Below are 17,496 nucleotides of genomic sequence, written 5' to 3'. Positions count from 1 at the left end.
CAACAAAAGGACTATTGCCAAAAGTTTTCCATAGAACTAATGATCCAAACTCGTTGGGGACAAATGTCTGAAGGCCCCTCAATCCAACATAACAATGTTATTATGATGACCCCCAAGTTATCACTGATGCACAAATGTTTTTTTGGTGGCACTTTGATTCAATCACTGGAATTACAGTAATCCTAATTACAACTGCCTTCAGAGGGACAACTGTTTGACTGAATACAATTCAAAGTGGAAACCTTTTTCCAGAAGAAGCTTTTAAATACCATAGATCTGAACGTGAAGGATTCCTCCTTTATGAACCGTAGGTGTAGACTTGAATGTAGGTTTTGGAACGGCGGCCCATATAACTTAATCTGCAAGAGTCAAGAATACACAATCCCCTACCAACCCAACACAGCAACTTGAAGCCTGTACAGAATTACAATGATTCTAGTAAAGAGACTAGTTACCGCACTCCCTGGGAAAACAGAACGTCTTGCTCCATCTGGAGACTAGTTCTGAAGCTGCTATCCTGCTATAGTGTCCATCTTGTTGGGTGCACCTGGAAGTTTCCTATTCAAGGCCTTTTGTGCCGGTAACATGGAGCTGTGAATTCTAGGGAGAGACTGATTAAGGTCCCCCCCCCACCCCCCTATAACAGGCCATAGTGTAACATAAATGTACACACAGAAATTGATTGTCTTAACTGCATCTTTGGTTTTTTAAGGACAAAGTTGCTTCCTTTGTTGGCAAAACGAAATTAATTTGTCTCCTATCATTGCTGGATTTAGATTCACACTTTTAAGGGATTTCTCATAATTTACTTTTCTCTCTTTTATGCAGTTTTAAAAAAAAGACGACTGAATTGACACGCAGTTACACTAATTGTCTTGGTATCTCTAGCTTATTTGTTATCTGAATTAATTTTTGACTTTGAGATGAGTCTGCATTAATTTAGACTTTTTTTTAGTGAGTTGACTCCAGTAATATGTGTATATTAAATTTTGATCTGAATTTAGATAAAAATCTTAATACCACAGAATAAACAATGAAAAAATATCTATTTGTGTTTTCTTATCTTTCATTTAGTTTTATGGTAAACATTAAGCCCCAATTATTTCTTTATATGATCGTTTGACAACCAGAATCGGGATTACTGTTGTGTTCTTTTCTAATATATGCCACTGCCAGGTTTTAGAAATCTGAACAATTTAAGCATCCATTTATTAATTATTCATGTTTTATATTATTGAAAAAATATAAATTTAGCAAAAATCGAACAAATTTTAAATGCATACGAGTTAGCTGTAAGATTAATTTTCATCAGCAGTCACTTTGCCAGAAGATTTAAGGCATTCTGCAGATGATTTTTTTCTTATCTTTCATTAAGTTTTATGGTAAAACATCAAGCCCGAATTATTCCTTTATATGATCGTTTGACAACCAGATTCCGGGATTACTGTTGTGATCTTTTCTAATATATGCCACTGCCAGTTTTTAGAAATCGGAAGAACAATGTTAGCATCCATTATTATTGTTCTAATTTTATATTATTTAAAAAAAGGTATATTTAGCGACATTCATACAAATTTTAAATGCAAACGAGTTAACTGTCAGTAAAGCTAAATGACTGAGAGTGTTACAGAGATACCTCTACCCAATATACGAACCACTGCCTTGCTTTAACGTGTGAAGCTGGAAGACTTGTGCACCCTGTCGCACCCTCTCATCACTGGCTGGCTTGTTATATATCTGCTGCTACAGTGATGCTCCCTCTTTGCTGATCCTCTGATCTGTGCCTCTGATGTACACATCGCTAAAGGGAAATCCTTTGATTGAAAAACGACTGTATTCTATACAGCATAGGTAATTATGAGCCATGTACAGGATCAAATTTAATCTAGATTAAATCCTTAATGTTGCAACATGCAAAGTTACCAAAAACCATGTCATTCTAATAATGAGACATGACAAAACCTGAATTATTGCCTTGCAGTATCAGTTTACATACATTTCTATAAGTTTTATACTGTTTGGTGAGCTCCTTGGTCTTCATGATGCTGTTTGTTCAGTAATGATCTCCAACAAACTCTGAGTCCGTCACAGAACAGGTGTATTTATACTGAGATTAAATTGCAGACAGGTGGACCCTATTTACTAATTATGTGACTTGCAAATGTGACTTGTGAATGCAATTGGTCGCACCAGATCTTTGTTAGGGGTTTCACAGTAAAGGGGGTGAATACATATGCACTCAACACTTTTCAGATTTTTATTTGTAAATAATTGTGAAATCCATGTAATATTTCCCCCCACTTCCAAATGATGCACTATTTTGTGTTGGTCCATTACATAAACTCACGATGAAATACATTTTAATCTGTGGTTATACCATGACAAAATGTAGAAAAGTCCAAAGGGGGTGAATACTTATGCAAGGCACTGAATGTGTCGAGGTTTGCTAACACAGACTCAGAAGCTAATAAAACCCATTTACTAGCATCACTCTTCATTTTCGGATCCTCCTTCTATAACCATCAACTTCATCTTCATCACCTTCGCTTTCCTCTTTCACCCCCCTGTCTCCCAATCAAGTTCTGACCTTGGTAACCTCCGCCCGCCCGCCCACCTGCCCCCTTGACCCCATCCCTTCTCACATTCTCCAGTCGATTGCCCCTGACCTTCTTCCTTTTCTTACCCATCTTATCAACACTTCCCTGTCAACTGGCTGTTTCCCTAATTCTCTGAAGGAGGCAAGAATAAATCCTCTCCTGAAGAAACCCACCCTTGACCCGTCTGAAGTAAATAACTACAGACCTGTCTCTCTTCTTCCCTTTGTTTCCAAAACTCTTGAGCGGGCTATCTTTAATCAACTCTCCTCCTATCTTAACCACAATAATCTTCTTGACCCTCACCAGTTTTGGTTTCAAGGCAGGTCACCCAACTGAGACTGCCCTCCTTGCTGTCTCTGAGCAGCTTCACACTGCTAGAGCAGCCTCTCTCTCCTCTGTCCTCATCCTTCTAGACCTCTCTGCTGCATTTGACACAGTGAACCACCAGATTATTTCCTCCCTTCAAGACCTGGGTGTGTCAGGCTCTGCTCTCTCCCTGCTCTCTTCCTACCTCAATGAACGCACTTATAGGGTAACTTGGAGAGGATCTGTGTCTGAACCTTGTCCTCTCACTACTGGGGTCCCTCAAGGTTCAGTCCTTGGTCCTCTCCTCTTCTCCTTGTACACCAACTCTCTCGGCTCTATCATTCACTCACATGGCTTTTCCTACCATAGCTATGCTGAGGTTACCCAACTAATTCTGTCTTTTCCCCGATCTGAAACACAGGTAGCAGCACAAATCTCTGCCTGTCTGACTGACATCTCTCAGTGGATGTCTGCACACCATCTAAAGATTAACCTTGACAAGACCGAAATACTTTTCCTTCTAGGGAAAGGCTCTCCCATCCACGACCTGACTATTAACTTTGACAACTCTGTGTTAACCCCCACTCAGACTGCTAGGAACTTGGGTGTGACACTCGATAGCCAACATTCCCTTAATGCCAACATTAATGCAACAACACGGTCCTGTAGATTCATGCTGTACAACATCAGGAGAATACGCCCCCTTCTCACTCAGAAGGCAGTGCAGGTTCTGGTCCAGGCTCTGGTCATCTCACGCCTAGATTACTGCAACTCCCTCCTGGCAGGTCTATCTGCTACTGCCATCCGACCTTTGCAGCTCATCCAGAATGCAGCAGCTCGAGTGGTTTTTAACCAACTTAAATTCACTCACACTACTCCGCTCCTCCTCCAGTGGCTGCCCGCGTCCGGTTCAAAACACTAGAACCTGCAAACCATGCTGTTAACGGATCAGGTCCAGTCTACATCAAGGACATGGTCAAACGTTGATTCGGCCAATCGGCTCGTTGCTCCTTCACTTGGAGCTAAACACTCATCAAAATCACGACTGTTTGCTTTCCTGGCTCCTAAATGATGGAATGAGCTCCTGTTGAGATATCTATGTTTCTCTGTATTTTGTGATTATATTTTACCTATATCCTGTGAACAAATATTAGCTGTTTAATCCATATAATCTATAATGCTACAACTGTTTCTTATATTTGGAATGATGTATATCTTTTTGACTCAGACGCAGGGTCAGGCCCAGAGCACGACCACTGAAAGAGCAGGTATCAATCTGAATGCCAATCTGACCCAAAATACAATTCGGAGAAAAGTGTGTGATGGAAATTCATTGTATCAGCCAGAACTAATACAATGAGGTGCTTCATGAAACGTGGTGAGAAAAAGATATGAAATCCTCCTGAAATGCTTAATCTGCTGGGTCTCTCCACTGTAGCAAGCTCCCTGTTTGCCAAGGCCACAGTAGTGGGACACCTGGTCAGTTGAAAGTGATGTGCTTGCAAAAAACTGCACTTTGAGGAAACAGTGTACATCTGGCCAATGGCTGAATTCCCTCAGGGAAAAAGAACCGCCTCTGTGCCCACCCTGTGTCTGATTATATATACTGTGGATTTAGGATTGAACGGGGCTTCTTCTCGACATGATCCAGTGAACCTGGTGACGTGTCCGGCAGAACCCCAGATACTCTCTGTAAGTATTTCTTTATTTTACAATAAATGTTCAATTTCCAGAACTTCATGTATAAGTGTCTAATTATTCCTTCTCAAATCCTGGATCAACAAACACGCTTGTCCAATCGCCGGAGGCGAGTTCAAGTTTAAAAGCCTGGCGACGACAAAATTGGTGACCCCGACGTGATCCAGTGAAGGAAAAAAGGACAGATCGTATTGACGATAAAATTACATCTCGAGGATCTCGTTGTTCACAGTGAAAAGACCGGTCAACCTAAAACAGGCGAGCAGCGACCTTTTTATAACTAAAACGGCTGTGATTGGAAAAATAACTAAATTAACTGTGAACAAAGAGAAATACGAGATGTAAGTATATAAGAGTGAAGTGAAGGAAATTGTAAGGGTCTGGGACCCTATGGTTTGGAACCATTTACATTTATTGAAAGGATTTGGGATCCTATGGCCAGGGGCCACACTGAGAAGTGTATGGAACACTGATAAAGTGGTGCATGGAGCACGCACTATAATTTAAAGGATTTGGGATCCTATGGCCAGGCGCCACACTGAGAAGTGTATGGAACACTGATAAAGTGGTGCATGGAGCACGCACTATAATTTAAAGGATTTGGGATCCTATGGCCTGGGGCCACACTCATATTTCCTAGTCTGGGACTAAAGGGGAAAAGTGTGGGGTGGTTTCCTGTGACATCAAGGTAATTACGAACACAAAGAGTGTTTTGAGTCACAGTTCTGAAAGGGTATTGAGGGTTGGAATAGATATTGGCAGAATATTAATAGATTGTGGAAAAGTGTGTATTTTGGTTGTGTTAAACACCCAGAGAACGGGCGCTACTGAAAATATTTCTGTAGTAGAAGCTTCCTGTTCTGACCAAGTATACATGGCAATGCGTCCTCCACATCTAAGTTCTGCCAACAGTATTTGATAAAAATTGTGAAAAAAGTAGTTAAAGAAACAAACAAAATGACGACTACTAATGTAACATTCCAGGAGGTGATTCATTTGGCCCTTTTGAAAGAAAATAAAATGTCGACCTGCCGTAATAAAATAGAGGCGGTCATTTTAAAAGCCATAGAACACTCTGTGGATCGTGACAAAGCCAGAAAAGAGGAACAGAGAAAATTACACAGGTGGATTAAACAGGGATGGATGATCCCAGTCATTTAAAAAAAAAAAAAAAAAACTTCCCCCAATAACACATAGGCTGTCGGTACTAAAAGGGAAAGAATTACTAATATAATAATTATAAATTAATATTGATTATATAATATAGGGAGTTCTTTCTGAAAGAACTAGTGTGAATGAAAAAGTGTGTCTGTGAAAACGAGAGAGGAGGAGAGGAAAAAGAGTCAAGGTCAGCTTGCTGACTGAGACAGAGAGGGAAACGACTGACTGAGACACAGAAAAAACTGACTGAGACTGAGAGAAAACCGACTGACTGACAGAGGAAAGACAGAAATAATACAAAAACTAGACTAGAGGCAATATACGCCTGCCATTTGATGTATGTTGTATGTATGGATGTGAGAGTAAACGTGTAAAGGATTTGCCAAAGAAAGTAAAAGAATGTTGACTGAAGGTTTGAGAGATGAACTAAGGACGAGAAAGATAAAGCTATGTTTAGGAATAAGAAAGATCTATAGGAGTGAGATGTTTCAATTCAGTAATATCTTGCTCTGAGATGGATAATAGAATGTAAAACTTGAGTGGCAAAGAAAATAGGGGAAGAGAAGTGGGAATAGAACGTTTTTGTAAGTGCACAGGATGAAAGGAGGGAGATAAGAGTGTTTGGGAGTCGGAAAGCCATCTGGGAAAGGCCAGAATCCTTACAGGTTGCAACTGGCATTGAGACCATAAGGAGGCTTGGATGTTTGTTTGTCTGTTTGTTTGTTTTTACTATTGCTTCATTCAGAAGTAAAAAACTCCAAAAGAAATTGTTAAATTTACACTTTTGATACCAATTTGTTATTTTGGATTTTTCCAATATATTCTGTCCATTAGAGGAACGGAGAAAAGCTTTTGGCCTCCAAATTATTACACAAAATCCAATCATTAAATAGCTTATTCTCACACAGCAGGGATAATAGGATACACCAGTTTAATATTTCAGACAATTTATTATTTGATTCTTAATATAAATTCAAGGATGAGTGATTAACCAAATCACATTAATGTGTCCTTTAAAAGTCCATCTCTAGGTACAGTTAATGTGCAATTTTTTTTAATTTTTTTTGGGGGGGATTTTTCTTTCTCTGTTTTGTATTATTTTTGAGCCATTTTACATCTTTACAAAAGTGTAACCCTCATCTGTGGTTTTGTGACAATGAAGATGATAATTGTTTTTGTTTTGTAGTATGGAGAACTTGATTCTCTGATGCAATGAGCTCCGTGAAGCTAGACAGAGCTGATCTTGCTTTGCTCTGCTCAGGTTTGATGAGAAGAGGAAATGCTGTTCTATTTACTTGTATTTCTTAGAGCTGAAAATCATTCATGTGCTTTCTATATGAGCAAAATCAATCATATCATGATGAGAAATTCAAACTTTACTTTAAACTTAATTCTGTGCTGCCTAGAATTAGATTTTTTTTTTTTTTTGGTTTCACCTGAAGTTGCTTTAATTCCACATTCAAATCATCCATTTAAGATTAAATAATCAAGACATGTTTAATCTATTTACAGTTGGCCTTTAAAATAGGAGTTTTATTCACCCTCCATATAATTATTGTTAGACTCTTGCGACCTAAAAATAAATATGTTTCACCATTGAAAGAAGAATAAATCTTAATCCAATTAAAGGGACAGATGTCTAAAACACTTTAACTCATAGCGTGTTTCATCTTAAATGAAGAACACAAACCATAGTACAAGCCCCCTTGTTTACACACTTCATTGAATACCATATCAATAATTATATTTTAATTACTTTGCAACACTTTAACCTTTAAAGAACCAGAAGAAGGGAATTTCTTTTTGTGTGTTTTGTTTTACCAATTATCTTAACATCCAATGCTCCTAATTTGAAAGACGTTGTTAAGCTCTACTTTTTGTTTTTATTTTATCATAAAGGAAATTGTGACAGAATGACTTTTATTAATTTTGTTTTGTTTTGTTTCAGCTGTCTCACACATTTGTCCTTTGTATGTGATGCCTGTTTTACCACAGGGCTGTTTGACATCAAAGCTTCTGAATTATGATGTAATGAAGCAGTCGATGACTTTTGGAAAATGGTTTGAACACAAATACTCAGATGCTGTTAAATTTGCTGCTTATTGAAATTCAGCTTGTTAATCATTTAATATTTCATGAAATGCCAAAGATTTCTGTCGCTTTTCTGCCACTTTTTGAATCTTTTATTTTTTAATGTCCACTTATTTGGCTATTACTCCTCAAAATTGTAAAGAAATTGTTGACCACAAAAGATGGGTCTACCTGTATGTCTTGTTTTGATTATTTGTTTATTTTCCTTTTCAAATATAGGCTTATATAATCTACTGTAAACTCAGTTGCAGCATATTAATCACTTTTCAGTTTGTTTTCCTTACAATCTCTGGGATCTGGGCTCCATGTCTCCACAACCCACTCCCATCCGGTGTCAACTCCACCTCCTTCACCCTGACCGACTACGCCCTGCGCCTGGCTTGTACAGTGCAAGCTTAAACACCTGGCCTGTAGGCGAGTATCAATTCCACGAAAGGATCTTTACAAGGCTGAGATCCAGATCACTGACTCTTAAAATTAAAAAAGCCTCACTGACAATTCTTGACAATTTTGTTCCTGGAGCAGATCTGACAGAAGCTGATATCTGAACAGCTTGCTCCTGTACCCTGTGTGGTCACATATAAACGAATGGCCCTGGATCTGCTACTGGCAGGAGAGGGTTATGTGTGTGCACTGCTATAGGAAGTTCTTAAAATAATTTTTTTTTTTCCAAACTGCCCCTGGTGGCTGGGTGACCAGTGCCCTCTCCACCTCTACGCACCATGACACAACATGGATGTAGACTCTGAAATTGCTGAATAGATCGCCACGGCTCTGATGAAGGATGCTGTGGAGCTGAAGCTGAGGAAGCTGAGGACGATGGAGATGACGATGCGACGATGATGATGATGTATGAGGACGGGTTTGCACTGGATGGGATGACGGTTGAGGGGTACATGAAATCCCCAGTAAGTGGTTCACACCATTAAATGGTGTGAAAAGAGGGATTGTTAGGGTTGAATAATTCTATATAGTGGGGGTCTGACTGAAACTATTTGCAACTAAAGGGGGGGTGGAAGCATGACCAGTTTGAGCCAGATATTAGGCCTTTATACAAATCATAAATAAATAACCTTTTCCTTCCTACTGTGTCATCTTGAAATTAGAATGTATGTGGGTCACAGTTCTGTTTCGTTGTTTTGGCTTAGTTGTTTCGAATTTCTGTACAAACAGAACATTTTAGCCGATATAGCAGGAACACAATAATACCTTTTCTCCAACAACAACAGTTTGGCCCTCATGGCATCAGCTGTGTCAAGGCCTTGAGAGTGTCTCCTGTTCACTTCCTTATTCCAAATGCCAAGAGGAGGGACTACGCGTGCGCACTTTCGAGGAGGAAGAACCAAGACCTACTGTTATAAAATCTTACAGACGCCGGCTGTTTGATGCGTTCTGATGTGCTGATGCGTTCTGCTGGGTCTCTGCCACTTCCCCCAGGCACAATACTGATACAGCCTGAAGTGCTAGTAACCTCTCAGAGCTACACCACACCCCCTCTCACACACTGATAAAGACCTTCTCGGCGGGACCTGTGAACCGACGACGGAGTTTTTTACTTTTATTTCCTATTCTAATTATTTTAATCATTTAACAGAGTCCACAGTATTAGAGTTTTATTTTTACCTTTTGTGTTCAATTTTTCTATTCATTTTAATCATTTAACAGAGTCAACAGTGTTAGAGTTTAATTTTGTTTCTTCTGTTTCATTTTCTCTCTGAAAAATATCCACAATATCATGCATGTGTTTTAATTAAATAATAAGGAAAAATAGAACCAAGGCAAAGACCTTGGCATCCTTTCAGACACCCTGGGTTATACTGGTTTAGGGGGACAGTACTGTTTTTGACCTTAATCCCTTTAGTGATAGTTTTTCCTCTACTATGGTTCGAAAAGACACTAACCCCAAGCTCCACCACGTCCCCCCCGACTCCAACTGCCATCCCTAGGGCACGCAGATCAGTTGATGCATTCTCCAGTAGTCCGGTGTACATGGATGCTATAGGAATTCCCAAGGGGGTCCCAGATGAGTATAAACTGGCAAATAACATTGCAGCATGATTTTTTAGCATGTATATCCTTAGTGCTATGTTCCCAGTTACTCCCAATCAACTATCTCCACTATAACATCCAACGCTTGTCCAATTTCACCAGAGACGCAGTATCTGCGATACACGAACAGCTGTCTGCCACCTCCTTGATTTCATTTCAAAATCGTGTAGCAGTTGATTTCCTGTTAACAGAGAAAGGGGATGTATGTGCTATGACGGGCGCACAATGTTGTATGTTTATCCCCAACAACACAGCCCCAGACGGTACCTTATCTAAAGCACTCCATGGACTGCGTTCACTCTCTGTGGAAATGAAGGAACACTCTGGCGTGAAACCATGGGATGATTTTATGACTTAATTCTTTGGCAAATGGTCTAAACTGGTTAAGGCCTTCATACTATCTGTCGCAGTGTTCATAGCCCTGTTCGCCATCTGCGGATGTTGTTGTATTCCCTGCATTCGAGCCCTGTGCATCCGTGTCATAGACTCTGCGATACAAAAGAATGACACTGAACGTGCATTACAACTGCCTCTGCTAGCTCACTCTGAGGAGACAAGGGACATAAGAGACTGCGTTTCTTATGATTTCTGCCCAGATGGTGACAACTTACCAGATATTGACCATGCCTTTGCTCTTGCGTTACAGACTGTCCCCTCAGTCGTTCTGACCCCTGCTTTCGGACTTCCCCAATAAGTTGATGCTCAATTATGATTAGTCACATAGCCCCAAATGGTGATGTATGGACCCTTACAGGACACGGTTTTGACTTTCCCGACACAATATCTCTCACAGGAGCCCTACCAGTCGTTAGAACCCCTAAACTTAATACTTCATGCAATAGCCCGATGAAATGCTGGGAGCCTTACCCTGATTTTAGTGACATGTGATTAACACATGTCAACAGAGGGATTGTTGAGATATCTATGTTTCTCTGTATTTTGTGATTATATTTTACCTATATCCTGTGAACAAATATTAGCTGTTTAATCCATATAATCTATAATGCTACAACTGTTTCTTATATTTGGAATGATGTATATCTTTTTGACTCAGACGCAGGGTCAGGCCCAGAGCACGACCACTGAAAGAGCAGGTATCAATCTGAATGCCAATCTGACCCAAAATACAATTCGGAGAAAAGTGTGTGATGGAAATTCATTGTATCAGCCAGAACTAATACAATGAGGTGCTTCATGAAACGTGGTGAGAAAAAGATATGAAATCCTCCTGAAATGCTTAATCTGCTGGGTCTCTCCACTGTAGCAAGCTCCCTGTTTGCCAAGGCCACAGTAGTGGGACACCTGGTCAGTTGAAAGTGATGTGCTTGCAAAAAACTGCACTTTGAGGAAACAGTGTACATCTGGCCAATGGCTGAATTCCCTCAGGGAAAAAGAACCGCCTCTGTGCCCACCCTGTGTCTGATTATATATACTGTGGACTTAGGATTGAACTGGGCTTCTTCTCGACATGATCCAGTGAACCTGGTGACGTGTCCGGCAGAACCCCAGAGACTCTCTGTAAGTATTTCAGTGAATACAATAAATGTTCAATTTCCAGAACTTCATGTATAAGTGTCTAATTATTCCTTCTCAAATCCTGGATCAACAAACACGCTTGTCCAATCGCCGGAGGCGAGTTCAAGTTTAAAAGCCTGGCGACGACACTCCCCATCGACATCCGGGCATCAGAAAGTTTACACATCTTCCGCCGAAAACTAAAAACACTGTAAATGTATGCAAAGAAAATTTGCAAAGGCCATAAATTAAGCAGTTTCCTCAACAGAGTGAACATATTACTTGCACAGATCCTTTCCCCCGATCATGTACTGGTTGTGAGAACTCTTATTAACATGTCTGCAGATTTTGCAGCAGAGTTTTGGTGAAGAAAACATCATCTAGCGAGTTCTAAGTTAACAAACTTTAAAGAACACAGGGGACATTATTTATCACACATCCATTCAAAATCTGGAAGGCACAATGACCTTTAGCCGAAAAGCAATCCATCCAAAGCAGGAATATGCAGTTCAGATCCACAAAGCAAATCACTGCTTAGAGGCCAGAAAAATTTAAATTGAATTGTTTTATTTGCTAATGTTTATTTCACTCTTTGTTTTCTGTTAACTTTAGGCATTTACCTTTCAGCGGCTCCAACTTTGAGCTTGTGTTCATTATTCTGTTTTCCATTTTGCTTTCGAAATGTTCTTTTTAAAGCGAAACAGTATTACTGTTTGACGCAGACAGGACTCGGACTGTCAAGCTTCTGATCTGGAGTCAGACTCGTCACCATCGGGTACACAAATACATCAGTGCAGAGAGGTTCACGTCGAAGCCCACTGTAGGCCGGCGAGAGTTCTTTGTGTTCATGGAAATGAACACGGATTCATGACACATTAAAGGAAAAAACTATCAACGGTGTCGGGCCTAGACAAGCTTTCAGAATGGCTCCAATGATTGTAAAGGCCTTTGAGACACCACTGAAGGGATGAAATAACATTGCGATTATTGCATTACATTTCATGAATAGGCTCGTCTGACACTTTAACCCAAAATAAAAGTGTATAATGTTTCGCAGTTTGATGACACGTACCTTATATCTAGCTTCACTTTTATCTTTAATCCTATGTAGAGTTTGAGCATTGTTAAAAGGGCTAAACAAATAAAATCATTAACTTGGTTTTATGGCAAAGTGTATGTATATATAAATTAACTGTAGGCCGTACGACTATCACTGAAGGTCCAACCACATGAGGTCAAGGTTCCATAGTAACTAATTGCAAAAGATATCGTGCCAAACTCACCCAAAGGTGTGCAAGTTTCAAGTTAGCTCTGATCTTCTGACTGCAGTTATGATTCAGCTTTTGGGTTTGACTCTTTAATGTGGTGTATCGCTCTAGAACACCAGGACTACAATGTTTGTATCTGAAGCATTGAGTTCAAAATGGATAGTAGACGTAAACATTCTGCAGTGATACAAGTGTTTTTTTAAATTCAAAGCAATTGGATATGTCAGATATTCGTCTTCCACTAGGTTTTTTGCACTCTTGTAACATTTAAAAAAGGCCCATATTAAACTCCTTTCTGGGAGGTATTGGTACCCTTATGATACATAAAAAAATATCTGCTCCCTGTGTATTTCCATGTCCTCTCTGGACAGAGGAGGCCATGAAACCATGGAGTCAAGTAGAGCTGTCATTTGACTCGTTTGAGTACTTGTTGCCCCCCCCCACCTCACCTGCAGTTGAAGCTTTTCCTCACTATAGAACCCCAGCCCATAAGTTGACAGGAATTGTTCAAGTGGTTTTCTGATGACACCAACCAGACTGGTCTTTTACTGCAATGTTAGCTTCACAATACTTGTCAGTGTTTGCCACCATTTCATTTAAAATGTAGTGTGAACAAAAAAAAAAAAAAAACACATGTTGACAGAAGGGGGTTAGGTTTAAAGAGCATGTGGGATAGCACTTTAATAGTTTGGAAACTTGTGGAGTTTCACATGTACATTAAGGGCAGAGGAGGCTGCATGTTAAACCAATCTTTTCCCCATGATTGATTTGTCACCACCATTCAATTACGCTGCCACATGGAACAAGTCCTTTACTGGTCAATAAAAATGCATGAAACGCAAGCATTTGAAAGGTCTTTTATTGAATTTTGAAACATCCTTTTGAGGGATCCACGTCTTAGCCATGCTGAAAGACAAGGTCAACATTAGCACATGTACAAAAAATAGACTGTGCCAGATTGTGTCAATTTACCTTGACTGCGTTAGATTGGCTCCCATAACCACCTGCCTGGCGAATTGGTTGCTTGGCTGGTCTACCTGAATAAAAGGGTCGCTTTGGAGCCTGTGGAACCTCAGGAGTTTTAGCCATGGGAGAGTTGATTGGCTGTGGTGGAGCAGGGAAGTCTCTCACATAGTGAACCTCTTCGTAGTTGTCGGATCCTTGGTCTGAACTGCTGCTGAAGAAACTCACTGTGCCTGTTGGATATTGGCCAGTCAGGAACCTGTAGTCGTAGTAAGGATAAGCGATCCAGCGTCCATCTGGGAGAGGTGGGCTGGTGTAGCCTTCAAGATTTTCATCCAGAGGCGTGTGATCATACTCTGGTCCATAATAAGGTGGCGGAAGGGGGCCTTCTTCCACAGTCTCGTAGTCATAATCGCCAGCATCAATGGACCTTTCGAATTGGGACAGCTCCCCTGCCTGGTACAGCGGTGGAGAGGTTCCCTCATAGTCGACGATCGGAGGTGCAAAGAGCCACTTGCTCTCTGTGGAAAAATAAAATGAGCAAGATCAAATGAGGTGCATCAGAGTAAAAATCTGAATTCACAAAAGTAACCAAGCCCTTCATTCAAAATCCTGCCAAAGGACTAAAATCCACCTGATATGGTGAAGTTATTGAGCCTCAACCCAGTATTAGCTTATGCACAAGGTGCGTGCAGAGATAAATTCAGACGCTCCAATGAGTCTGGACAAAATCATTTGTACTTCACAATTGCAACTTCAATCACTAAACACTAAACACCTGTCAGGGCACTTTTCTACAGGATTCTATTTAACGATGGTTAACAAAAAACACAAGATACTGGCTACAAGAGTTATGTTGTAGATACTAATAAAAAAAAAAAAAAAAAAAAAAAAAAAAAAAAAAAAAAAAAAAAATTCTAAAGCCTTAGATATTCTACCTTCTGAGCCAGATTGCAATCCAGCTCCTGACTGTGCTGGGCCTGCAGGATCCTCCTTCGCTCTCTGGCTCTGGCCCTTAGGCATGACTCCAGGTGAATACTGGCTGGAAGGCATTCCCTGACTAGCGCCTGATCTTGGATACACAGAACTGGACGCACCGGGATTAAAGCCTGAACACAAGAGACGTTATTCAGACGTGAATTTAACGGAAGCATGTAGATGTTTCAAACAGACTGAGAGATTACCTCTCTGGACAGGACCACAGCACATGTCCACAATCAGCAGAGCCCAGAGGGAAGCCCTGAAATTGTTTAAAATCAAACATAAGAACACAAGTTTCCAAACAGACAAATTGCCTGTGACACAAGCACAGCAGCTTACCCAAAGAAGAACCGTGCAGTCGTCATGCTGAAGGATCACACTGAACATGCAGACGGAGGTGCGGGTTAATAAATGCTGCCGATCAATCCCAGCTTAACAATGGACAGCTGCTGGTGATTGACAGGTCAGACCTCTGCACATTGACTGAACGAGGATCAGGTGCAACAAGGTTGGTGGCCTCTCTTCATTACCTCAGTGTTTATGTTGCATGAAAAAATAAATCAAGTTTCGTTTATGTCTGATTATTATAACTGTCAGTGTGTAGAAACTTTTGTTTCAATTAAAATTAGGAACCGAGGAAAATACTTTGATCAAATTATGCTTCCACAGGAAATCCTCTCCTGAAATTAGCCATCCATTCACAGATGTCTTAGATCATGTTCCCATCAGCTGATCTTATTTACATGTCAATTCATTCATATTTTAGCCATTTACATTTTTTGGAGTACCTTTTTTAAACCTACTTTAATATTTTTTAATTATTTTTCTTCTAATGCACTTTATTTTATTGATTTTACTCACTTAAATACATCTCTGCCTTCTCAGGATTTTATGAAAAATAATATTATTTTTTGTGCATGAAAAGTGCTATATAAATAAAGTATTATTGATTGATAGTTTCGTTGATATGCATTGTGACAAAAAACCTTTTCAATACTTAAAATGACTGTTGTAAATAATTTATTCCGGATTTCCAATAGGAAAACATTATTTTTTTTAATAAGTAATGCTCAATGATTGGAGATTCAAAAGTAATTGGACACATTCAGTCAAGAAAATCGTCTTATTTAATTTCTGTATGGGAAATTCACTGTAGTCAATGACTGAACCAATGACACATTCAGTTGCTTCTCTTGTCCATGGTGACGCTCTCTCTGGCCTTTGCCTTTACTCTGCAACAAGTGTGATGCAGCTCATTGAGACTGAGAGGAATATATTCCAGTTCTTAAACCTAAAAAGATCTTTGGTTGCTTTGTTTGTTTGTCTAGGAAAATCATATAGATGCTGAATGAATAAATGTTTTCATACATCAATCTGAGCTTAAAAAAACTCATGTTGCTTCCATCAGCAGTGAAAATCATCAGTAAATGTCAACGTGCCGGCTCCAGTGGCAGCTATCCAGGCTTGAACCATAACAGAACCAGCTCCATGTTTAAACGAGTAGTGTTGGTCGTAAGCTGCATCTTTCATCTTCGTTTCCAACTTCAGTATCTCTGAACATATTTTAATTTGCTTTTCCCAATCTGCAATGTAACTTTTAACTAAAGCTTTAGTAAAAAGGGCATAATTCATTAGATGTCTAAAGTGGCATTAAATAGAAGTCATCAAGTACAGATACCTCAATACGTTCAACAAATAAATTTTATGATTTCAAACGCTGCTGTAGTATTTCATTGTCTATCTTGTTTAAAAAAAAAACTTTTCCAGTTAATGCAGTTTTTATAAAATGGTCACACGAAGGCGCCATCATACAAAAACTTAGTGACGGTCCTCTAATCAAACACTGAAGTCAATGTCTTTGTTTCCAGGCTCTCTCCCTTAACTTCCTCTCTGTCACTGGTGACATCCTGGAAAATAACTGGACACATTGAAGGCAACAATATCTTGACCTGATTTGAGCATGCAGCCTTCTGATCTGGAGTCAGATGCACGACAGTTGTGTCACAAGGTCTGTGTTTTTGGAAGTTGTAATGCTATTTTAGACAGATTCAGTACAAGTGCAAAGGCCATCTATAAATCAGTATTTCAAAAGTGTTCTTTGCAGAAAAATTATTTAAAAATGATTAATTTTAAAATACATTTCAGGTAAGGAACACAGGACCCATTGACTGCAATAAACCCGATTTGACCTTGACGTGATTTGAACACACAGCCTTCCGATCTTGATTCAGACGCATCACCATTGGGCTACAAGGTCAGTACAAACTTACAGTAATGTTAATTTAGAGGGATTCAACATTGAACCAATGAGTTCTGCACAAGGCGGATATTTTCAGATTTGATAGAGAGCGTTCTCTAACATGTCACCTTCAATTTCAACAGTGAACTGTTGATAATACTGGAAAATATCACAGGACATGTTGATTTCAATAATACCTCGACATGATTTGAGTCAGAGCCTTCTGATCTGGAGTCAGATGCACTACAGTTGTGCCACAAGGTCTGTGTTTGGAAGTTGTAATGCTACTTTAGATGGATGCAGTACGAGTGCAAGACAATCAGTAAACAAAAGTGAAAAAATTTGTTCTTTGCAGAAAATAAATTTTAAACGATAATTAAAATCACATCATTATGATGTAGTGACTTCTAACCAGTGTTGCCAAAGTTACTTTACAGATTACTTCATTTTAAAAGTAACTAAGTTAGATTACAAGTTACTTTATTAGTTACATTCAGCAGCTGCGGACAACACCCCGCCGCCTCAACATAAAAATGACAACCGGTTTTGCAAACACTCACTTTATTAGAAACCGCCGGAGGGGGCCACCCGCGCGAACAGAGGGTTCCCCCAGCGGGCGCCGTAGCTG

This window comes from Pleuronectes platessa, chromosome 8 (genome assembly GCF_947347685.1).
Source record: "Pleuronectes platessa chromosome 8, fPlePla1.1, whole genome shotgun sequence".
Lineage (NCBI taxonomy): Eukaryota > Metazoa > Chordata > Actinopteri > Pleuronectiformes > Pleuronectidae > Pleuronectes > Pleuronectes platessa.
Note: the sequence above shows the minus strand (reverse complement) of the source record.